The sequence below is a fragment of the Zingiber officinale genome, chromosome 7B (genome assembly GCF_018446385.1).
Source record: "Zingiber officinale cultivar Zhangliang chromosome 7B, Zo_v1.1, whole genome shotgun sequence".
NCBI lineage: Eukaryota > Viridiplantae > Streptophyta > Magnoliopsida > Zingiberales > Zingiberaceae > Zingiber > Zingiber officinale.
Window position 1 is genome coordinate 89815330 of NC_055999.1, and position 27011 is coordinate 89842340.

Below are 27011 nucleotides of genomic sequence, written 5' to 3' on the forward strand. Positions count from 1 at the left end.
CTTAAAGCCTGAATCTCCCCCTGCTTCGCTGCCTTCATCCGAGGTCGCTCCCTCTTCATCGTTGCTCGATTCTGATATACTTTGTCCATCGTAGCTTGCCATCAGTGCTATCTCGTGAGCTTCGATTCGGATGAAGAAGTGTCATCCCAAGTTGCTTTTAGGTTGTGTTTCTTGGGAGACTTCCTTTTGTCCTTTTTGAGTTCAGGGCAGTCTTCTCTTATGTGTCCTTCCTTCGACACTTGTAGCATCGCACCGTTCTTCCACCTTTTTGATTCTTTTTATTCTGCATTTTAAATTTATTACACCTAAAGAATTTTTTATAGTTTCTTACCAACTGCGCTTCTTGATCGCCTTCGGAGTCTGACTCGAGTTCATCCTTCCGAGTTGTGTTCAGCGCTATAGTCCAGGTTGTATCCTTTGTCGTTCCTGCACATCTAGTTTCGTGTAATTCAAGAGTAGAAAAACATTCCTCTAATGTACTTACCTCCAGGTCCTTTGAGATGTAGTAGGCGTCGATGATTGACGTCCACTCTGGAGTTCTGGGAAAGGCGTTGAGTGCGTAGCGTAAGGCGTCCCGATTTGTTACCTTTTCACCGAGGTTCTCGAGACCAGTAACTAGTTCTTTTACCTTTGCATGTAGACCGGCTACTTTATCACCTTTCTCCAAGCGGATGTTCATTAGTTTGTTTCGGAGGATGTCCCTTCTAGCGAGCTTCGCTTCGGATGTGCCTTCGTGGAGTTCTAGAAACTTATTCCAAAGTTCTTTAGCTGATGAGTAGCTTCCGATGCGGTTTACTTCCTGAGGCGGTAATACGCTTAGCAGGTGATGTTCCGCACGGCTGTTTGCTATGAACTCATTCTGCTCTTTTTTTGTCCAATTGCTTTCTTCTTTTTCTTCACCGTTCTGATTTGTTGGAGCTACTAAACCGTATGTCATAAGTAAATAAATTGCAATCTCGGTTTTGAGAAATACCTCCAGACGACGCTTCCGGTCTGTGAATTGCCCCTTGAATTTTGGTGGAACGATGCTTGGTCCGGCCATCTTTGTTGCTTCGATCGGCGGTTAGTCCTCCTGAAGCGTCCTGGCTCTGATACCACTTGTAGGTCCCTTTGGAGGCCGGCAAGAGGGGAGGGGTGAATTGCCCTACAAAATAAAACAAAAACCCTTCTCGGATATTCAACTAACTTAAAAGAACTTGTAATTAAAAAAGCAGAGACTAATTAAAACAGAAAATAGACACAGAGGAATTACTTGGTTTGCAATCAGAGGATTGCTAATCCAAGGCAAAGAAAGCGCACTATCTGATTCTCCTCTGGGCGGAGTAGCCTATTACAGCGTTGAACGTACAAGAAGAAGAGTAAAGCACACAGAAGTTGATTACAAGTTCGTCGTTCTGATTAATTGATTTGCTTCTGGACCAAGGCTATATTTATAGCCTTGGTCGGGGCGCCTGGAAGGGTTCCGGGCGCCCTGGGGGGATAAAACTTTATCCCCCAACGTTCAGATCGAGTTTGACTCGATCTGGTCAAAAACCATATTCCGGGCGCCCCGGATGGTTCCGGGCGCCCCGGAGGGGTCCGGGCGCCTCGGACCCCAAAAGTCAACTCTGGTTGACTTTTTCCGTCCGGTCGCTCTGCTTCGGTTCAGCTCGTCTCGGTCCGGATCTTCTGTTCCGGCTCCACTAGCTTGGGTGATCTTGGCCATCCGGAATAGGGCTCACCCGAACCCATGTTCCGGCCTTCTCCTCGAGCAGCCTTCCTTCCCGGTTTCTCGTCCCTCGAACGCCGCGCACGTTCTTCTCGTCCACCGGTGTACTCTTCCGCGGACACCTCGTCCCTCGGACGCACCGAGCCCGTCGGCTCTCTCCCGTGCCGTCCTTCTCGCTAGCCGCGTCTTCCGCTCGACTTCCTGTGTTCCTAAGTTCCTGCACACTTAGACACAAGGGTTAAACAACGCAGGACCTAACTTAACTTGTTTGATCACATCAAAACACCTCGGGGTTCCAACAGCCTTGCTGTTTTTGAGTGTGAGAGTTTCCTTGGCCCTTGGACTCTGAGGAGACTTGCTTCTGCTGCTTCATGCTATTCTGGTAATGCTCTGTGGTCAAGGCACTGCTCACTAACTCCTCTGTGGTTTGTGGCCTATGTATGCCACCAGCCACGCTCATCGCTATCTCGGCCTCGATCTTGAGCATCAACCCGATCCGTTCCTTTTCCGTCCGACTAGCTCAGGCATAGACGAGCTAACTGTTGAATTTCTTCACGGCTTCCTCAATCGAGAGGTTGCCCTGACGAAACTCGATGAACTCGTCATAGTGGCGGTTTGTAACCCGCATATGAAAGAACTCCTCAAAGAATTCCTTCTCAAAGTCACCCATGTCATCCGGTTCACTGGGCGCTTCGTTCGATTCTTTCCCACCACATGCGTGCCTCTCCCATAAGGAGGCACACTTCACCTTCTCGTGTTCCGGCCAGTCCAGAAGCTCCATCGTGCTTTCCAGTGTTTTGAACCATGCTTGTGCATCCCATGGTTCACTAGTGCCTGAGAAGTTCTCTGGCTTGACTCGCTGCCACTGGATCAGATAGGCTTCCTTCCTTGGCTCAGCTGCTGGGACTGCTGGTGCTGGGGCTGGTACTGCAGGTGGAACCTCTAAGACTTGGAGTCGTCGATTCGGTTCCGGGGTGATTAGCCTTTAAGGTGGCTATCTCCTGTTGCTGCTGTAACTGAGCCACTAGTGCTGTAAGGTCTGGAGGAGGCACTGAACTGCCTGCCTCTTGCTGGGGCTCAGTAGCTAGTGCCCTTCTAGCTGGGCGTCCTCGTGCCATTTCTAAAGACATAGAGAACATAGGTATAACTAACACTATCACAATTATCTAACTACTGATATCATGTTTAAACTATCACATACTAACAAGCAGTAGGTATATAAACATGAACTGTAATAATAAACAAGAAGCATAAATAAAGTAGAGGTGTTCTTACTTGGAAGCTGCAGGTACAATGCTGATGTGTGTGTAGGAAGTATGGAACACTGCTCTGATACCACTCTATAACGACCCGCCTTCTGGGTACTAGGCTGTAAGGCCAATCGCTACAGTTATTGCTAAACTATACTGTGCGGAAAGCTAGGCTAATTAAAATTTTTCTACTAAACTGATCAAAACTTAATGCTCTGGGTGTACCTAGGAGTTGTACACTTGCTAGGGGAGACAACCTATGCCTCCCGGATGACCTGCTAGCTGTAATCAGGCATTTCAATCGATCCACAGATCGATTGGGCTGTCGGATCGATCACGGGATCGATCCAGCTTGATACTGGCACGGTAGGAGTCTCTGGATCGGTCGGCGGACCGATCCACAAGCTTTCTCTTCTCCTTTCGCTTCTGTACGCACCTGGATCGGTCTGCCGACCGATCCAGGACCTCACTGATCGGTCGGACTGACCGATCCGTGGCTCACTGATCGGTCAACTGACCGATCAGTGGTGTGCTGATCGCGATCCACCGATCGGATTCTCTCTGTTCGCGCTGGATCGGTCGGCTGACCGATCCATGAGGATACAGTAGCATACTGTATCTGTCTGGATCGGTCGGCTGACCGATCCAGTGACACAGCCAGGCCCTGATCGGTCTGGAGACCGATCAGAGTTCTGATTTCGAATCTGAACTCTGATTTCAGCCCCTGGGTTGTGCCAAGACTCCACCTATCAACTATCCCATGCATGATAACTATTCTAACAACATGTAATAACAATTTTAGACTTAAGCTAGAGTAAGGTTCACTGGTTCATGGCATTTTAAGTCACTAAACACATTTAACAATTGAAAGTGTATGAAAGTAAAAATTGCTAGAGTTCTAATTGGTTAAACTTGCTAAGTCCCCTAAGGACCTTTGATTCCGGTTCTTGCCACACACACCATCTTTGCATTGCCCTCCAGCTTCCTCTGTTAGTCCATATTTCCTTTACCTTTATCTGCAGTATAAGGAAAAGTAGAATCTGTAAGCTTAAAGCTTAGTAAGAAACCATCTACCTCACAAAATCATGCATTCGATGCAATATGCTTTTAAATCATGCCATTTGAAAATATGCGCTGAACTTGCTAAGACATGGTATACTGAAATCGTAAGGCATAACATATAAGCATGGCATAAGCACTGAATCTTGGCAAAGCAACCAAATAAACACTGAACTGAATATAGGCTAAACTAACTGAAACTAAATCTGTAACTGGAAACAAACTCAACTAGCATAATTGATTTTGAGTTTTGAAATCTAATACATAATAAGTGAAAATACATAATCATGCTGTTTGGGCCCGGCAACTGTACTTGCTGTGCGCGCATCCCTAACTAGACCCGGGTTTGCAAGTCCCGAATCTAATAGGGTTAACTAGGTTATCTAAACCTAGGGACGACTGTGGGAGTCCAACCCAATGGATATATGATCCAGTACAGTGCCACTGAAAATAAAATACTGAATATAGCTAACTGTTTTAACTTGCTGTTTCTAGGTTATCTGAACCTAGAGCTAGGTTATCTGAACCTAGAGGCGACTGTGGGAGCCCACCCATTGGACCGTAGTCCCATATAGCTAAAATAAACTGATTTACTGTTTTAAACGCTTCTAATGCATTTAACTGTACTATTAAAATGCCTAAGTTGCATTTTTACTGATCTAGTTATTTTGTCGAACACTTAGTGTGCCCCAACTCTCCTCTTTATTAGGGAGATCACCTTTAGGCACCCGACAACGTCTACAACCCCAACTGAAGAGGGTAAGCGTGTCCGGCCCATCTAAAGGTGCTCAACTAAATCCCTAAATCTGAGAGGAGGGTTAAAACACCCTACATGTCAACAAAAATCTGCATATTACTAATCTAATGCATAGAAAATCCAAATGGAGCTATTATACTGTAGGTGAGGGGTTTCTTACTTCTTGATCGTAATTTCTTACGATTCTATTCGCTAGAGTTCCGGTGGAGATGATCCTCTCGACGATCCGATCACGTCTTCGCGTTCCTCTCGCGGAGAAGAACCTCTTTCGTGTTGGAGTCGTCGCCGGAAAGTGATCCGAGAGCCCTTGGGACTTGGGCGCCGAGAGAGGAAGAGGAGAAGGGGTGTTCGGCGTTGAGGGTTTGGAGAGGGAAAGTGGCGTGAGGCTTTCGTGAGGAGGAATTGCCGAACCAACTTGAAAATAAATCAAACCCCAACTTAAGTTCTTATTTATATTAAGTGGGTAACTAGGCCCAACTCTAATATAAATATAATTGATTCCTCTTTCTTCCAGCACGGCCCTGCTGGGTTCACCGGTTACTAAACTTACCCGTAAACCATAGGTCTCGGGTTCGATTCCCGCCTAAGCTATTTTACGGTTCTAATTATTTTTGCTACTTCCGCTACTCGGAAAATTCCGGAAAAATATCTAAAAATTCCAGAAAAATCATACTATATTTCTAAAACAGTTTTGAGAATTTTCGGGCTTTACATTCAGTCCAAGACAGTGCAAGCTAGTCCAAAAGTAAAGTTCGAAGTTACCTGCTACGGCTGCAACCAAAAGGGGCACATCAAAGCCAACTGTCTGAATCAAAAGGAAGAAAAAAAGCAAAGGAAGAAGAAAGCACTACAAGCAACATGGGATGAGTCTTCTTCAGAAGACTCCGACGAAGAACTCGAACAGACAAGTTTCCTCGCATTGACGACCCGAGAACAACTCAAAGAATTAGAAACCGAGAGTGAATCGGAAATCGAGTCCAAGCGAAGCCACGGATCCATATCTATTTTCGAAGGGCATAAACCCACTGTAAGTATTTCTCAATTAAGTAAACTGCATAATTTTGATAATTACCTTATGCGTAAATTAGCCAAATCCAACCTTCGAGTCAGGTCACTCCAAAAGGAGGTAACAATCCTTAAGGAGGAGACTAAATTGAGTCATTTGACTGAGTCAGTTCAAATTGGAAGTTCAACTCAAGTCCAACAACTTGAGGAAGAAATTTCAATTTGAAAACTCAAGTTAAAGAACTCAAAGACACGTTGGAATGATTCACTTTGGGTTCCAAGAATCTTGATCTGATTCTTGGAAAACAGAGAGTCGTCTACAACTGATCCAGACTTGGATTTAAGGCTAAACGAAAATACAAGTCTTATTTATCAATTATAAATAGAACATATAGAAAAATAGTCCAGACATGGGTGCCCAAGTCAAACTTGATTAATCAAGTTAAACTTGGACAATATTGCATCCCCAAGGATCAAATCCACTACCTTGATAGACCTTATCAAAGCTATGATCCAGGGGAGCTAATAGAAAAACTATTTTTATAAATAGAATTGTTTGATGCTTATTTTTACTGCTCTTATTATACATGCTTAGATTAGGTTAAATAAGGACCTAGGCATGATTTACACTTGACTAGTTACACCTAGGGGTTTCAAAAAGAAAATTAAATATCCAATTTCTTTGAAAGATTTTGTCTAGAAGTGGTGGATGATCTCATACCAAGAAGGCCTAGTGCCTCGCCACAGCTTGGAAGCCAATATTTGAAATGAATATTTAATTGACTAATTGAAAAACCTGAGTCTAACTCAAATGTAAATTAATCCTTAGATGATAACCTAAATCAAAGATAAAACTAACCATCTCACAAAAACCTATAAGGTTCCCTGATTGATAACTTAGAAAAGGGTAAGATAGACCTAGGTAAAATTTAGACCTAACTAATTAATTAATTAACCTAATCAATTAATTAACCTAATTAATTTATCTAATTAATAACCAAATCAATTAATTAAACTAATCAATTTATAAATCTATCTAATTAATATTTAACCTAATCAATTAATTAACCTAATTAATTTATCTAATTAATAGCCAAATCAATTAATTAAACTAATCAATTTATAAATCTACCTAATTAATATTTAACCTAATCAATTAATTAACCTAATTAATTTATCTAATTAATAACCAAATCAATTAATCAAACTAATCAATTAATCTAATCAATTACTAAATTAATCTAATAAATAATTAATTAACCAAATAAATCTAATTAATTTAATTTAATTAATCCAAATTAATCTATCCCATCATTAACTGGTTTAATTCTAAATTAATTTAACTTAATCAAATCAACACTTAACTCAATTAAATCTAAAATTAAACTTAAAACTTAAAATTTAACTTAACTAATTTAAAACCTAAAACTAAACTTAAATAAATAAATAATAATAATAAAGACATTGTAGGGTGCCTCCCATAACGCACTATAGGGCGCCTCCCATAACTTATTGAGGGCGCCCTCCATGCGATTGAGGGCGCCCTCAACACTAGTTTTTTTGACGTACAGAGATCATTCTGTCTGTGTCATTTTCCCGAATCAAGTCATGCCGAGGCACCCCTCTCAGCCCGATTTTCTCTCCTTCAACCCCACTAACACCTCAAGATGTCTCTTAGGTATACCCCATTACATTTTATATATATATATATGCATGTATAAAAATAGGAAAAGATGGATCATAGACCCTGCTTCCAGTAGTACCCCATCTACTGATGCTTAGTTTCCTACTGAGCAGCATAGGCTAGAGTTCATTAGACATACCTTTTCCCCATTAAAGTGTAGATATTTAATGAGCATTACCAGCTAGATAGGCTGGTTTACTGGCAGCCATGCAGTTAATCACGACTTGTGTACTCAGTTTTATAACAACCTAGATAGAGTAGATGATCTGACTTACTCCACCAGAGTTGGTGGAAAGGATTTTTAGGTTTCTCCCACCCTCTTATGCACTAGTCTAAGACTTAGGTCATCCACATGTTCATTTTTGTGTTACCCTAGTAGGGACCTGTCATTTGGTGAGTCCTACTCCCATATTACCTTATATACTATCCATATGTATCTTTTTGGGGAGGAGAGACCACCTATAGTGACTAACTTCAGGTCACTCTCTCTTAGGGTCCAGGACTATATCATGTACCAGGTCCTGACTGCCTGCATTTTGTCGATCGCGTCTCAGAATGTTCCGACAATGCGACCTTCTCATTCCTTCTTTTTGTATGCCCTCAGTTAGTGTTTAGATATAGATATAGCATTACATATGTTTCATAACATTATACGTGCATCCGGTCTTGTCACTAGACTCGAGGTCCATATGCCATATTGTCATGTCTTGACATATATGTTTTCAACCTTAGAGATAGACACGACCTAGGGGAGGGTTACTTGCCTTAATCCTTATGACGAGTTTGGTCAGCGTCAATTAGCCTTAGTGCATATAGACATTACCGCTCAGGGGATCCTATCCTGGAGAGGTGGGCTGCCACTAGCTGCTCCAGCAGGAGATGAGTTTTATGTCCCAGCCGAGGGAGAGGAGTGGTTAGAGCTTACAGAGGCAGAGATCTTTGGGATCCTCCTTCTCTGGCACAACCCTCGATCTCGATTTAAGTAAGAGCTACCTTTCAAGGGGAGTTAAATATTTCCTATCTTTCCAAAAATTTTTTCTCTTTGTTAAGTAATATTTTTTCTATATGACAAAATAGGAGAGGAAAGTGAAAGTTAAGTAAATAAGTAATTAAGGGAGATATACAAACAAGTTGCAACTAAATGTTTATAATTTTTGCACCTACATGTTTTTCACTTGATTGCACTTGAATCTTGATTTTATGCTTGTACGCATTTATACTACTTTCATATTTTACTTAAATTTGACTTAACTTTGAATTTTATTACCATAATCAAAAAAGGGGAGATTGTTGGTGCGAGAAACATCCGGCGATCGAATCTGAGTTTTGATAATGAAAAAGGGTTCAAAGTTAAGGTTATTTGTGGTCTAACATATTTGAATAAGTTTGCAGGAAAGTTCTAAGTGTACTTAGGCAAAAGTCCTAGCTGTGGTTAGGCAAGTGGAAAACCCTAGGGGGTGGTAACCCTAGGTCCTAGGGGTGGTAACTCTAGGCGGAAAGTCTTGGCAGGTTGAGGGCTTCGGGCAAAAATCCTAGAGTCAAGAAATCTATGTGGAAAGTCCTGGTATCGTGAACCGGGTGGAAGACTGGATGGGTCGTGGAGCGAACGTCCAGCAGAAAGTCCTGGAGCCATTGCGCTGAGCAAAAGTCCAGTCGGTCTAGAGGATCAGTTTGGCAACAGGTAAACTCTCCTGAGTGGAGTAAGTGAGAACATGTTCCCCGGTGAGGGAACAGTAGACGTTGGTTCGACCTAGGATTTTCAGATGGAAATCGGAAGTCATAACTGGGCAATCTGGTGGCTGTCAAATATTTATCTTAATCTTATTTTATTATGCTAAATTCTATTTTGTAGGATATGTTTTGTATTTTGGACTAACACATCTTGCAAGGAGTGAAAAAGCCCTAAAGCCTCGGATGAGCAGTACCCTAGGCGCCCTCCATGAAGCTTGGAGGCGCCTCGAGTGCAATGCTTGAAGACTCCGCGCAGCAGAGCAGGAGGCGCCCTGGACGCTGGGTGGAGGGTGCCCTCCATAGGCTTGGAGGCGCCCTCGGGCAGATAAGTTGCGGGCGAAGCGGAGCTTATCCACGCTGCGGATCCGACGGGCTTTGAGGGTGCCCTCTGTGCTATTGGAGGCACCCTCAACAGACTATATAAGCCTGTCTCGAGCAACAGCAAAATAAGAACTTGAAATCACAATCCGTCTTCCATGTGCTACTCAGAGAATGATCCGATAAAATTGCAACTCGATTCCGACGACCAAAAGCTTCAAGTTTACTAATTCATTGTTTGTCGATATAAGTTTTTCATTTATATTGTACTTCAAATTGTAACTTCCGAATTGATAGTGATTGTCCGAAGTAAATACTCAACGAGCGTGGATTTTGAAGTAGAAGTCACTACAGACTCCAAACCAAGCAAAACCCTTGTTTTAGCGATTGTTTTTCGTTTACTTCTATTCCGCTGCATATTTCTGAAATGAACATGAAAGCCACGAGTGTTATTCACCCTCCCCCCTCCTCCTCTAGCGCTTTCAATCCTACACCTAATTCCTTTGGAAGGTCTTCCCTATTGCTTCAACTTCTTCTTCTTCCTCCTTTGGGATTAGATTTTAAGACAACACTATAGGATAAAGATAATGACTCTTCAATTAGGTTTCTTATTGCTTTTGGTTTATGCTTTGAATTTCTCTGTCATGTTCTTGATGAAATAAGATCTTGCTCATATGTTGTATTAATTTACTATTTCAAGTTCTTTTCGATTCTTAGAATTCATGTGACTTAGGATTTATAAGAACTTTCACTCACAACATAGAGATTTAACCTCAAAAACCTTACCCTTTTGAAAAGATGGTGAGCTCGAATGTTGACCTTGTGACATTGTGTAATATGGTGATTTTATAGCCGAAACTAACCGTCAAAGGAAGAAGATTGGGAGAATCAAATCGTAAGACAAAGTTACAGCTTTGCTAAGAGATGAAGTCATGATTGAAAGCCGTAACAAAGTCAATTAGAGTTAGTGTTTTCGCAAGCATAGGTTACAACTCCGAAAAATGGTTTATGATCAAGTGAAAGAAAAAGTAGATATCCTCATATAAAATCCTTCCAATATTTTGAGATTTCAAAAGTGGTTTGGTTGCTTGAGGTGATTTGGGCGGGCATGTGCTTTTTGCATGGAATACGATAGGGTATTATGCAATAATAGATTATACATTGATCTTAAATGTTCCATACAATCGGTCTCATGATTATCTATAGAGAAATAAATTAAAAAATAGTAGATGGTCTCCATGGAGGAGGATATATTCTCGGCTTTTATCGTGATTCGACCCTTGCTCAATACAACAAGTCTACTCATGATTACTATCTCAATTATGCCCTAGGGGGAAAACAAAATAAAACACTCATAAGATATTTTAGTCTAAGAATACCTTTACTTCCGGTGTTATGGTAGGAACTATAAGGCTCTTGTGATGGGTAGAAGCCACTAAATAACTGATAGGGGTATTATGAGAATCAGGTGCATGGTATGGTAAATATGAAATTGTGGTGCATGATTTAGGTATTAGTGAAAGTAAAGTGTGGTTCATTTAAAATACTGAAAAAGAAAGTAAATAATTAAGGTACCTAACATTTTGTATGCCTAAAGTGAATTTGAAAAAAAAAAATAGCTCTCAAATAATATTACTTACCTGAGCTTGAGTTAAGTGTTCTTCTCTTTATTTTTTTTTCTCTTCTGAGAGCTACATAAATATTTGGCGTCATCATTTTACTGATTATATCTAGAAAAATATTAAAAATATATTAGATAATAAATTATTAAATTTCTATAAATAATTAATTTAAATACTTTAAATTCAATTTGAAAAATACTTTAAAAAATATGAGCACATAAATATACGAATGAATGGTGCATATACTTGTATAAGAAAGAGTAATTAAAGAAATTAAAATATTGTACCTATAAAATATAATTAAAGTTTATGATTTATTTTTTTCTATGATATTTTGAAAATTGAGTACCCAACTTTTTGGAATCTTGCCTTTGTCCCTAGTATTCTCAAGACAATTAAGTATCAATAGATCTGTCTCGGTTTCACACAATTTATGAATTCATACTAAGGAGGGAAAAAAGTAATATACACAACCAAATTAATTAATTAAGCAACAAAAAATATCAAAAATAAAATACACTTAGCACATCATTAGTCAAGTGAAGTAGATTAAAAAGTCGCTAGACCCCATAACATGCACCAAGATTGAACACGTAATATAAGAAAAAAACCATATCTAACAAAATTGAAAGAAAATAGATCTCGAGTATGGAGTTAAAAAAATTAAAATTAATTTTTGTGAAGATGGTTGGGTTGAGACGAATGTCACTTGGGTCTCCCCTCGGGTCTAACACCGTAAATAATAAATACCAACGACAACTAATCATTTATATGATTTAACTAAAACATTTATTAGATGTCTTTATATATTATGACAAAAAGGTGAATACGCTCATCCCCAGCGCCCCCGCCAATCCGTCTCAGGACTAACACGGAGGAGGTAAATCACGGGCGACTACTAACTTTTGGAATAGTGACTAGCACATAAGGGAGGCATTTATCTTGTCTTTACCGAGATTTGAACTTCAAACCTCATTATGACAATACCTCATATCTTTATACATGTTTATATCATGGATGTGTCTCTCAACAATTTTTCTTAATAGATTTAAGTTTAATTTTTTATTAAATATTTTCTTTAACAAGTAAAATAGAAATATATTTTCTTTATGTTTTTTATGATCTAAATGTTATATTATTTTTGACATGATGTTGGCCCAAATGTTCAAGTTTCATCGGATTAATCTTAGAGGTAGAGAGTGTCCCTCTTGATTTATCTATCGAGTTACATATTCAAAAGTCGATTTCCAAGATATTCATTCCATTTGGAACTAGGATGATGTGGATTTTAGGTATATATCGTCTTCTTTTAATATTTTAACTATCTAAACTCATTTTTAAATAATAATAATAATAATAATAAAGTTTTGATATTTGCATTTACACTCTTCTCCATTTCTCAGCAGGGGAAGGGAGGGAACCAGTGAGGACACTGTACAAAGTCAAGCAAGGCATGAGATGGCATCATTATTAACGTCTACGGAAATTTCATAATTTTGTTTTTAATCTCAAAATAAATGGGTCAAATTATTTGAGGGAGAACCTTTTGATTGCGATGGGGATCTGTGAGCTTGCAAGCACTTCATCAATTTCTAGGTTATTGGTTGCCATCAATGACATGAATCATAGCTCACCTTTAAATTAAAGGGCCAAATGATCGAAAAGGTAAATGCCTCCTCAAAATCCTCTTTCTTATAAACATCTTCTTGTTTTTTTCCTTTCTTTGTATTTGCAATTATAAAATGTTTAAAAGACATGCTTAACTTTTAAATTTTTCAAAGGGCATTTGCTTTTCATTTTATTTAACCACTATAGCATTCAAAGAATAAAATCATTGTGATATTATATTTTAAAGAACAGTATCAATGTAATGTTGTATTTTAAAAAATTAAAATCACTAGTGTTCGTTTTCAAAAAATAACATCACAATGGTATTACATTTCAAAAATCAATACCAAAATGATGCCAATGCTAATTCTAAAATCATAGTGGCATAAATTATAAAATCAATACCAATACTAATTTTTAAAAGTCAACATTATAGTAACATTGTTCTTTAAAATTCAATGTTACATTGGTGTTATTCTTTTAAATCCAACATTGCAGTAATATTATTCTTTAAATACAGTATCACAATGGTTGGCGGAAAAGATAAAATGAGAAATAAGTACTCCTTTGAAAAATATAAAAATTAGATGTGTCTTTTGGAGAATTTCATAATTTTAAATTCGCTCTTTTGGTCAATTATTGTTTAAAAAAACTTTAATAATCTTAAACTTTATCAAAAGGATTAGGCATATAGGGGATCATTGTGTAGTTAAAAAGAAATTCATGAATTTAAAAATATAGAATTAAAAAAATAAATGCAATGATATATACATTCTTTTGGGTTTATTTTCTTCCCTATTTTGTCATAATAATGATAGCCATGTTCTCTCTTAAAAGGATCAAACGGGTGGTATGATGATGAATTTTTTTCTTTTTTCTTTTTTCTTTGAGGCAATCAAATGAATAGCCATCATAATTCGTAATCAGTGTTTTTAAAACTGAAAAGCAAGAGAATCTACAGTTGTATAATTTCACATTATTTCTTTCTTTTCCCTAAATTCTTATAAAAATGATTAAATTGATTTTTTTTTTCCGATGCAATAATTTAAGTAGCATGATTCTCTAATTTTCAGGATAAAGGATTGAATTTGAGATGGGTGATGTTTTAATAACAAAGTATTATATTGAAACTAGACATTATTTTGATTATGAGATGATCCGGTCCAAGATCAGGTGATGGGTCAACTCCTGAACGTATCCACAGCCAAGCTCTTTTGGTAGGCCAAATTCACATCATGTCGACTTCCATCGAGTTGGCTTCTATTGGAGTGGCTTCTATCAGGTTGGTTTCTATCGGGTTGACATCAGTCGAATCAACTTCTGGTGACAAAGTATCGTTAGGACTCGGATGATGTTCTTCGGGCGACGAAGGTTGGAAAGACTAGGAAAGAGAAGAATCAAATTTAGCATGAGAGACAATAATCAACAGAAGAATAGTAAAACTTAATCTGCTGGCATACCTCTTAACATTGTTACCATTAGTTTATATAGAGGTGAAGAGGTGAATAGGACTCCAAAAGAAGGCACCTCCGTAGCTAGCGCGCATCTTTCCCGTGCTATTATAACATCTTTATATAAGATGCATTTTTTGTAACCAGTGTCTTTTGTAATTGTCGTGTCCCTTGAATTCTGGAAAAATTACGCTTATCCGGGATGTGACTTAGATTTACTCGAGTTGAGCTCGGCCGAGAGTCAGTCGACTCAACCCGAGTTCAAGTATGAGTCCTCTATTAGGAGTTATAGGTGCAATGATGATCTTAAGTAGTCAAATTTGACAAAGTTGTTTGATGTGTTTGGGGAAAGGTTTTAAGTTATGTTTGCTTGTGATATTGTTGTGAGCATCAAGTGTATAAAGACTTGACATTATGTATATGGAGCTCAAAGAGTTAGTGATTTGATGTGATCGAGATGTGGTGGTTAGCTTGGCATAGTCAAGTTCGATGGATTATGCTTGATAGATCAAAGGTTTATATCAAGTTGAACTTGAAGGTGAATATAGAATAGCAGCTTGGAACATCCAAGGGAAGAAAATATACTCGCATGGGATTGGTGTGTATGAATAATCAAATGAGCTATAGAAGGTGAATAGTGATTATTCTTGTAGTTACCAATTTACACTACTCTTGTTAATGCTTTAGCGAGGTCACAAGAGTTAATGCAATGAGGTAAAAACATAACAATTGCATATACTACAATCGCTAATAAGGCATGCAGCATGGCTCGGAACCCTCGTCCTACTCCACAGCCTATATACAACTCATCAGTGAGTCAATCTTAGAAAGTCCATTGTCTTTCTTGTTAGCGGATAACCTCCAATGGTGGAGAAACATCTGACAACATGAGCTGCACAAGAAAATCAAAAGGAAGCCTAAAGAGAATACAATGGACCAACTCAATCAGATTTAACCAATCTCTATTTTACCAAACTTTAAATGCCCATCTCGCTTCCCTTTATATAGCTTTCAGCTCTCTGAATCTTCACTTGTTGTTCAGCTGATCTATCATCAATCGACTGAACCCATGTTGAGTTGGCTAGTTTCTTGATTGTTTCAGCATGTATCTATCAATGACTTACTTGAGTCAACTAGATTTTACTATTAATTAGTCGATTGCTCCATTATAAACCTTAGGTCATTTGACCTGAGCTACCTTCTCCCAAGGATATATACATTCTATTAACTCTCACTAATCACATAGCTGAGCTTGCCTTCTGCAGCTTAACTTCATCATCATGGTTGTTTTCTGTCAGGTTACTCATCCCTTAGATGCACTAAACTCAACTTGCTTTATGTCCTTCATGCTTCACCTATGTAGTTTACCTCTTTCAATTGTCCTAAATGTTGAACCTCGATTTTATCCTCATCCTATGTGTTGGGCTTTTGTCCTCTGTAATTAGACAGTTAAGTGTTTTGATGAATTGGGCAAATGATTTTACTTTGTATAATATTTCTTTTAATTAAGTTGTGTAGGAACTATCATGTATACAGGTTGACTTAACATGGCCAAGTTATGTGATGGCTTGAGGACCAGAGAGATCAAAGAAGGATGATTCATCCAAGGGACCATAGGAAGAGGTTTGGGGAGATCAGAGAGGATGCATGGTGTGAGCATCCAAGGGACTACAAGATAAAAAAGCATTGCAAGTCTAGGAGGTGAACTATGTAAATAAGGGTGTAAATGATGGCAAGAGAAGGATCCAAGGGCTTGAAGCAACTGAGGTATGCAATATGATAGGAGAAAACCTCAAGGTTTGGAGAGAAGTCCACGTAAGATGTGAGTGGAGTGATTTATATACTAGGGGTGAGAATATATGACAACTTAGGTGGATTTGATCATAGATTTGGTAGATGTTGGAGAACCATTCAACTAATGTTGGGATATACTCGAATGGTGGCTCAATACATCCACATACCAAATGTTTCATGATTCTACGGTTTGACCAATAGACTGATGGTTATGTATCAATCAACTAGTGGTCAGGAGAATCAATACCCCAAGTGTTATAGGGTTTGTAGTTTGCCCAATAAATTATTATGTTAGGCGGTATCAGAAGTAATCTTCTATAACCTATTGATTAGAAGAATACTAAGAAATAAAAAAATAAATGATATTATTGAAAATATTATTAATCCCAAAAACTTCTACTAACATCAACTAATAAGACGCTTATATATACTCCAAACGCTAAGATGCAAAGAAATGAAAGAAATCATGATGAAAAAGAAAAATTCTTAACAAACTAAAAATCTTTAAAAACCTAAAATATAAAAGATATAAATTATTAAAAATATCTAAAATATCAAAAAATTAAAAAATTACTAAAAATAATTTTTAAAAAAAATCCAATGAATCCTACTACATCACCTCGGGTTGTAAAAAAATTATCCTCGAGTTTAGAGTAGCGTTAAATGATAGTCCGAGAGGAAGCTCCTCTGATACCAAATCGACAAAATCTATTAGCAACCATTGCATTTCTATTGATAAATCAGGTTTTTTTTTTACAACCAGCAAGATTAAGCATCCTGAGAGTGCTTCCATGCACCTTAACCAACATACTAACTAGGTCATCAGAAATATTAACACAACCACTTAAATTGAACTCCACAATATCTACACTACAAAAAACAATGATTTAGAGACAAAAATTTGAGACTAATATTTTTCGTCCCAAAATCACAACAACTTTGGCGACAAAAACAAAATCGACCCAAATTAGCAACGAAAACTACAACAAAAGATTTTCATTTCAAATTCCTAACAAAATATATTTTCATTGTCAAATTTGTCCCCAAATCTAGGATGAATCCTGGATTCATCTCAGAATTAAAAAAAAAAAAAATGAAAGACTTAAATATGGACCTAGAGACATCAGAATTTCATGAAACAAGTTTCTATGTGTTCGTATCATTTTTATGATTGTAAAAATATCCTCATCTATAATTTTAACCTAATATTTTGAGTGCGGTTATTTTTTAACTTGAATTAGGTCAAATTCGAGTTAAAAAATAGGAACGCTTAAATATGGACCTAGAGACATCAAAATTTCATGAAATAAGTTTCTATGTATTTGTATCATTCTCTTTATTATAAAAATATCTGCATCTATAATTTTAATGTAATATATTGAGTGTTGAGAATTTTTAATCTGAATTTGACCTAATTTGGGTTAAAAAATCACCACATTCAAAATATTAGGTCAAAATTATGGATGAGAATATTTGTTATGATCAGGAGAATGATACAAACACATAGAAACTTGTTTTATGAAATTGCAATATTTCTAGGTCCATATTTAAGCCTTCCAAAATTTCTTCCTTTTTTTTAAAAATTTTCAATTCTGGGACGAATCCAAAATTCGTCCCAGATTTTTGGAATGAATCCATGAATTCGTCCCTAATTTTGGGAAGAATCCTAGATTTGTCCCAGATTCTGGGATGAATCCAAGATTCATTCCCAAATATAGGATGAATCCAGAATTCGTCCAAGAATTAAAATTTTAAAAAAAAAAATCGGAAGGCTTAAATATGGACCTAGAGATATCAGAATTTTATGAAATAAGTTTCTATATGTTTTTAATGTTTTCTTGATCATAAAAATATCCTCATAAATAATTTTGACATAATATTTTAAGTGGACCAATTTTTTAATCAAAATTAGGTCAAATTCGGGTTAAAAATCACCACACTCAATATATTAGGTCAAAATTATTTATGAGAGCATTATTACGATCAAGATAATGATACGAACACATAGAAATTTGTTTCATAAAATTTTGATGTCTCTAGGTCCATATTTAGTAAAACATATATAGTTTAATACTAACTAAGAAAGTTACTGTTCAACACATATTCGTATATGTGGCCGAAACCTTAAATATGAACACAGAAATATCAGAATTTGACCTAATTCTGGGACCTATATGTTATGGGACCTAATTCCGAAATCTTAAAAAGTTACTGGATTCGTCCCAGAATTAAAAATTTTAAAAAAAAAAGAAAAAAAATTAGAAGGCTTAAATATGGACCTAGAGACATCGGAATTTCATGAAACAAGTTTCTATTTATTTATATCATTCTTCTGATTGTAAAAATATCCTCATCCATAATTTTAATATAATATTTTGAGTGTGGTTATTTTTTAACCTGAATTAGATCAAATTCAGGTTAAAAATAGGAACGCTTAAATATGAACCTAGAGATATCAAAATTTCATGAAATAAATTTCTATGTGTTTGTATCATTCTCTTAATTGTAAAAATATCCTCATCTATAATTTTAATGTAATATATTGAGTGTTGGGAATTTTTAATCTGAATTTGACCTAATTCGGGTTAAAAAATCACCACACTCAAAATATTAGGTCAAAATTATGGATGAGAATATTTTTATGAACATGAGAATGATATGAATACATGGAAACTTATTTTATGAAATTATGATGTCTCTAGGTCCATATTTAAGCCTTCCAAATTTTTTTCCTTTTTTTTTAAAATTTACAATTCTAGGACGAATCTTGATTCGTCCCCAAATCTGGGATGAATTCAAATTCATCCCAGATTTTTGGGACAAATCCATGGATTCATCCCCAATCCAAGATTCATCCCCAAATTTGAGACGAATCCAAAATTCGTCCCAGAATTAAAAATTTTAAAAAAAAAAGAAAAAAAATGGAAGGCTTAAATATGGACCTAGAGATATCGAAATTTCATGAAACAAGTTTCTATGTGTTCTTATTATTTTATTGATCATAAAAATGTCCTCATAAATAATTTTGACATAATATTTTGAGTGTGGTGATTTTTAAACCTAAATTAGGTCAAATTCGGATTAAAAATCACCATACTCAATATATTAGGTCAAAATTATTTATGAGGGCATTATTATGATCAGGAGAATGATACGAATACATAGAAACTTATTTCATAAAATTTTAATATCTGTAGGTCCATATTTAGTAAAATATATAGTTTAATACTAACTAAGAAAGTTACTGTTCAACGCATGTTCGTATATGTGGCTGAAACCTTAAATACGAACACAGAGATATCAGAATTTCATAAAACAAATTTTCGTGTGTTCGTATCATTCTCCTGGTCATAATAAAGTCCTCATAAATAATTTTTGTCTAATATATTGAGTGTGGTGATTTTTTAACTCAAATTTGACCATATTTTGGGTCTATATTTTTTTTTAAATTTCTATTTATATTATATATTAATATTTAATATAATTTTTTTTAACCACCATATTCTTATATCATTTGAAGAAGAAAGTTAAAAAGAAAACACGAGTTGAAGCCTCTATTGTTAATGCATACATTGTGGAGAAAATAACAACTTTTGCATCATATTATTTTGAACCTCATGTTCAAAGCAAAAGGTGAAGAGCGGGCAAAAATGATGAGGGCCCTATTGATCCAAATGTAAACTCATTTTTAATTTTTAACTACCTTGGTCGATCAAGTGGACCATGTAAACAAAGATACTTAACTGGTAAAGAATGGCGGGCAGCCTAGATCTATATTTCACTGAATTGTCCAGAAGTATCACCATATTATGAGTAACTATTTTTTTTGTAATGTCGTAAATTGTTTGTGTTATAATATATTTTTTTAGTAGGATTTTCCAAAACTTATATTCTGAATTGTCGACACAAGAGTTTGATCGATTTTGTAAAGAAGAATTTACTGCATAGTTCAAATTATATGTAAGTAAAAATTTATATTTGTTTGACACATCCATACTTTTAACAATGGGTGTATTGACCTTAAGTTCATGGTAATCGAGCTCACCTTGAGCAAGAATGGCTATTCCATCTGTCATGCGGTCCAAAAGCATTAGTACGCACTTGGCCAGTATATTTTATAAATGGATATAATTTTCATACTCAGGATTATGGAATGGGGTGTTGGGATCGTTCGTACTCGGCTAGAGAGGGGGGTGTGAATAGCCGCCCCAAATTCTCGCGTTCTTCCTACAGTTAGGGTTAGTCGCAGCGGAAATACAAGGAAGAAACTAAGGAGAAGAAAAATAAACCGATGTAACGAGGTTCGGAGATGAACTCCTACTCCTCGGCGTGTCCGTTAGGTGGACGAAGCCTACCAATCCGTCGGTGGATGAGTCCCCGGAGAACCGGCTAAATATGAGCTCCTTATGGGTGGAGAAACCTCGCCACAACTACTTCTTGCAACAGCAAGATAAGGAGTACAAATACAAGAGAAACAAGAAGTAAATACACAGCAAATGTAAACAACCCTTGCCTTCTTGTCGACTGTTGAAGAAGCAACAGCTTCTCAGACGCCAACCCAGTCGGAGTCCCAGCCGAAGGAAGAAGCTCACGCGAAGCTTGCGAAGAAGAGCTCAACAAAGCTCAAGCACCAGAAGCAATGTCGAAGAGAAGAGGAAGAAGAACACAGAAGATGCCTCGTCTCCTTTATACTGCGAAGAAACAGCGAAGAAACTGGCCGTTGCGTTGCAACGGCTAGAACAGTGAGCTACGGTTCGATCTACTGATCGGTCCCGGACCGATCAAATGACCTACAGTGCGTATCAGATCGGTCCGGGGACCGATCAGGGTTCATATGGATCGGTCCACGGACCGATCCCTACTCTTGGCTTTCATTCAGCGACATCGTCTCGATCGGTCCCCGGACCGATCGGGACATAACTGATCGGTGCGTGGACCGATCGACATCTTCTTTCGCCTCTGTTGGCTTGCGATCGGTCACCCGATCGATCAGATATTCAGCACGCCCGATCGGTCACCGGACCGATCGAGCAAAGTATCTGATCGGTCCGGTGATGATCGATCCAGAGCTTGGTTTTGCCCAAACCAAGTCCCAAGACTTCAAACCAATATCCGGTCAACCTTGACCTATTGGTACTTCATCCCTAGCATCTGGTCACTCCCTTGACTGCTAGAACTCCTCGCCAGTGTCCGGTCAATCCCTTTGACCTACTTGGACTTTCCAACACCAAGTCCGATCATCCCCGATCCATCTGGATTTTCCTTGCCGCTTCACTCACGGGACTTTCACCTGCCTCACCAGGATTTCCACACCGCCTAACATCCAGTTAGGACTTTCTCCTGCTTCACTCACCGGACTTCCCTTTGCCTCACCAGGACTTTCCACACCCCTAACATCCCAGTTAGGACTTTCCACTGCCTGGCTTCACTTACCAGGACTTCCCAACTGCCTAACATCCCAGTTAGGACTTTCCCAGTGCCAAGTCTCCATACTTGGACTTTTCCAGTGCCAAGTCTTCATACTTGGACTTTTCGCGTGCCAAGCTCCCTGCTTGGACTTTTCCGTGCCAAGTCTCCATACTTGGACTTTTCCCGAATCAGGTCAACCAGGTCAACCTTGACCTACGGTTGCACCAATAATCTCCCAAACATCTATTCTTGTCCCACATCAAGAATAGAACTCTCTCACGAGTGTCAAACATCAACATGCAACACAACTAGGTCAACCTTGACCTAAGGTTGCACCGACAATCTTCCCAGGTCAAACATCAAAATACAACTCGAGTCACGTCAACTCGAGTCGGGTCAACCAGGTCAACCTTGACCTAAGGTTGCACCAACATGGGGAAGAATACTTTGAATAGTGGGGTGTGTGTTCAGTCATTCGATGATGAAGGTGCAAGTAATGCTTTTATGCTTTGCTTGATGAAATTATAAAGGTAGAATATCCATGGCCAGAAATGCGAGTAATCTTATTTATGTGTCACTGGTTTGACCCTGTCAAAGGGATGAAGGTGCATCCACATTATAATTTGATTGAAATAAATCATAAGAGATTTTATAATAGATATGAACCATTTGTGTTGGCACATCAAGCAATTCAAGTATTCTATTCTTCGTATCCTAGTTTGAAACGTGATAAGATTGATTAGTGGGTTGTTTATAAAACCAAAGCACGAAAAAAAATTGAGGCACATTGGGAAAACATTGCATATCAACAAGAGGAAGTTGTGAATACCTTTCAAACTGAGAAATATATTATTCCAACTTTACGAGATCCCAGCGGTATAGTGATAAATGTGGATACAAGTGAAATTGATGATGATGAGGAGGATAAGGACGAGGAGGACGAGAACGAGGAAGAGGATGAGGATGATGAGGACTTTGATTTTTGATGACGGGCAAGTTTTATTAGCCTAATTTAAAATTTTTGCCATATTTTTTCCATATGTGGTACTGATTTTTTTTACAAGAACATTTACCTTTATTATGTAAATTTACAAAAATCATGAGTTTTTTGTATACTATCTCATTTTAATTTTATATATTTTATTTGTTAATACACTGTATTTTTTCTTATAGGTCATTAGAGGTGACATTTCATTTTTGCCTCCCTTATTCTCTGAGCATTACATAAATATGGTAAATTTTTAAATTTTTTCTATGAATCAAAACATCAAATTTACTTTATCCTATATTGGAATTTTTAGCATATATTTTGACAAGGTGGGCATAGATGGGGATCACAAGATCAGACAAATACATCACCTACTAGTGTACCTACGTCATCCCCTGATCAGGCAGGATCATCTTATACACCTTCTCCAGTGCCTTCGCATTTGCCGCCGCCGGTACCATCGTCAGTCCCTATAGATCTTCCTGACTCAGCAAGAAACTCATTTGCTGAGTTCAGAAATGATAGAGCTTTTATAGTCCCCATTGGAGATTCGTAAGTACTATAAATTATTTTATTTATTGATCTATCTTAATCTTTAACATTGTTTGTTTGTAATTTAATGTAGGTTTGAAAATCTTGTTCAAGTTATTCACGAAATCAATAGAATCGTGATAACCATTGGGGAGGAGAATCAATGACATATTCAAGCACTCTAGCAGCCACAAAAGAACTATGGTGGAGCGAGTTCAAGGTATATTTGCTTGAGTTTATATTCAAATTTAAAGTGGATATATAATCATTTTTTTTTCCCATTTCAACGGCTAAATAATTGGGACCTCACTGACGAAATGGAGATTAAAAGAATATTTTAAAAAAAAAAGTGACGATCACATCAGGCATGTACTGAATCATGCCAAGAGTTAGGAGTTCATCACCAATGAAAATTAGAAGAGAATCACCAACTTTTGGACAACGGAGGAGAGTAAGCAAAGGAGTAATCTGAATAGAATGAATCAATGTTACAATTCTGGTGACTCCGTTGCGATATATGTGGGAGGCTCCATTAACATAGATGAGCATAGACAGAGATCGGTAATTTTTTTACTCTCTCAATAATTTTTTTATCTATATCAAATTATTTCATTATTTGTAACCATGTTTTTTTAGACTAGAGAGATGAGGAAGGAACCTGTTTTCATAGATACTTTCACCCGCACTTTTACAAAAAAAAAAAAAAGGATAAGACTTCGAGTGGGGCTAAAGCAAAAGCAATAAAGGTTGGGATTTTTATTTATTTGATCTTTATGTATAATTTAGATTTTATTAGTTAAGTATCTTCTCTCTGTTAATATTATATGTGTATCTTTTATATCTAATCAATATCATATGCGTTTTAAAAAACAGGAAAAATATGATGCGCTCGAGTTAGCCCAGACATGCTCACAAGCTAGTGTCGATATTTAAGGGTCTGATTCCTCTATTGAAAATAATTTTAGTTTATGGCTGGAGGCCAGTGGAGGACCAAAAGGGGGAAGAATATTGGGGATGAGTTCCTTGAGCAAAACCCAAAGAATAGTTGGTACATCTTCTTTCACACCAGCATTGAAAGCGCAAGCAGATACCTTGACTGGAGAGGTTAGCAATCTGAAGGGAATATTCTTGCAAAGAGATGAAGAAAGGACGTAAAGGGATCAAGAAATGAGAGAGATGCGTCGACAACAAAACTTGATCATGCGAAATTTTCAGTTGAGCTCCGCTCTAAGTCAGATTCCTCCCGATGACGGTGATGCTGGCAATGACGACCACAATGATGGTGGTGATGGTTCATCATGATTTTAATTACGTATGAATATTATTTTTCTTATAATTAGTGTTTTTAACCATTAATCTATGAATTGTGAACCTTTCAATTTTTTATTCTAATTATTATTGTTATTTTGTTTTTAGCAGGGTTGGTGAGCCAAAAATCAACGTCGGAGAAAAAGTAGGTATTACATAACACACCCTTAGTTGAATATATATTGTACTTATAATTTTATTTATTTTTTTATTAATTACTTTTGAAGAGTTAATGAAAGAGTTAAATAAGGGCATCATTCTTTTTACAAACTTGTTGAAAATTACAACTACTATATTATTAGCTAGAATTCTGAATTATGATTAGAATTTTACTAGCAGCAAAGTAACCATGAGCACTAAATGAAAGTCTAGTATCACCTAATTGATCTTGACTATTTTATGTTTTCATCATTTGAGACATTTTTATATGATAAGAATTTTAAGAAGGCACCCCATTCTCTCCATGTCAAATTAAAACTAATAGGATTTTTGTAGCTACAGTTCCATATAGTAAAATAGGTTGTATCATATTTAGGATACTTATAGTTACAATTTGATGTAGTGAAATAGGTTGTATCATATTTAGGATACTTTATAATTTAAGAAATTATCTTTCTGGTTAGAAATGATCTAGTTTGTTTGTATGTTTTTATGTAGGAAAAGAAGATTTGATGGGGAAGATGGTTTGTGGAAAAAGATGAGTTCATGTATGTATTGTTTATTTTGAAAAAAAAAATACTTATATAACTTTAAAGAGGTGTTGGATTTGTATTACTTTTTGGACTATTGGACTTGTAGTTCTTGGGACTCTTAAGAAGAAAGTTCTTGTATAATTTTTTGAGAACTTTGAATTTATATTACTATAAAATTGATTTCAGATATTAATAGATGTATATATATGTTAAATATGATATGATAGTTAATTAAGATGTGTTGAATGTTATGATGTGGTATTTAATTTTCTTGTACATAGCTTTATATGTATGAGATTGGAAGTTGCTTTATATGTATAAGATTGGAAGTTGCAAAAACAAGCTGATTCTGTAGGGAATTTTGGGGTTTAGGGACGAATTTGGCGATAAATTTTTTTTATCGCCAAATTATCGTAATTTATTGTGTATTGATAATTTTGCGACAACTTCCTTTTTGTTCCAAATTTTGTTCCAGAATTTGGGACGAATCCATGAATTCGTCCCAAATTTTGGGATGAATCCATGAATTCATCACAGAATTTAGGACGAATCCATGAATTCGTCCCAGATTTTGGGATGAATTTGTGAATTCGTCCCAAATTCTGGGACGAATTTGGGACGAAAATAATTTATCGCAGATCACAAATTTGTTTGTTATTATTTTTGTTGCCAAATTTGTTACAAATTTGAGACGAAAATTAATTTGTCGTAGATCACAAATTTTTTTATTAATATTTTCGTTGTCAAATTTGTTGCAAATTAGAGATGAAAATTTATTTATCACAGATCATATTTTTTTTATATTATTATTTTAGTCACAAAATTTGTTGCAAATTTTGCAACAAATATATTATTCGTTGCAAAAGTTATTTTCGTTGCAGGTAGACATTGACAATTTTGCGACGAATATTATTTTTATTGCAAAATTTGCAACAAATTTGACGACAAAATTTTAATTCGTTGTCACTTTCGTCAATGAATTCATCCCTAATTTTATAACAATTTGCGATAAATATTATTTTTGTTGCAAATTTGGGGGCGAATTTGGCGACATAAAAATTTATTTGTCGCTAATTTCGTTCCCAAATTCGTCTTAGAATTCGTCCCAAGAAATTTTACAATGAAAATTTTTTATAAATTCGTCCCAAAATAGTGATTTTTTTTGTAATGCTAGCTCAGAACTTTGAATCAGTGAAATAAGTGAAGCATCTGTGACTCCAGCTTGACCACCAAAGTCGACTTTCTATGGCCAAGGACTCAAGTGACTTGCATGATTGCAGTTGGGCTGGAGCAAAATCTATAGCTTTGATACCTTAGCATCTCATTAGACATACTGGCTTCAACTCTGGGTTGCATGTAAAAGTGCCAAGGACACCCATAAAAGTTAACGGGTGGCATTCCTCCCTTGCATTTTCAGTAAAAGAAACTAAACTAGCATCAAATAAGTCACAAGATTTGTGAACCAAGATCTATTTCAGAAAAGGTGAACCTTTTGCAATAGCTTGCAAGCCTACCTCTGTAAGTCAGTTGCAATGTTTGACGGCGATCGATCATAACTTCTATAACCCACAAGTATTGCTCATAACCCGAAATCCCTTCTCCCCCACACTCTTCAAGCTAGTGAAAGACAGATCTGTTAGATTCTTCTCATATTGGCCAATCATGTGACATCAACCCGACAGCTAGAGCCTCCATGAACTCCTTTGTATTCGTAGATTGAAAAATTACATATTTAGATTCTTCCTCATCTTCAAGAACTTCTTCTCTACATTGTCCTCTGATATGACATGCACTATATCCTCAGCTAATCCACCATCTAGAATCTCCTCTTTCTCATCATTTTGAACAAAACTCTAACTTGGAAGCTCTTTTCCGCCAACGGTACCTCCATCAAGGGAATTCTCAGTGTCCGAAACCTGTAACACGTCGTCACTAACTTCATCCACTTCATCATCAACATAAATTGGATCATTAGTCGCCTTGGTCTCATCTCACACATCTTCCTCAATCAACAAATTATTGTCATGTGGTAACTATTGGATAGAACATGAATCCTAAAGGTAAGTTGGGAAGGGTTTTGATCGCCCCATTGGCTT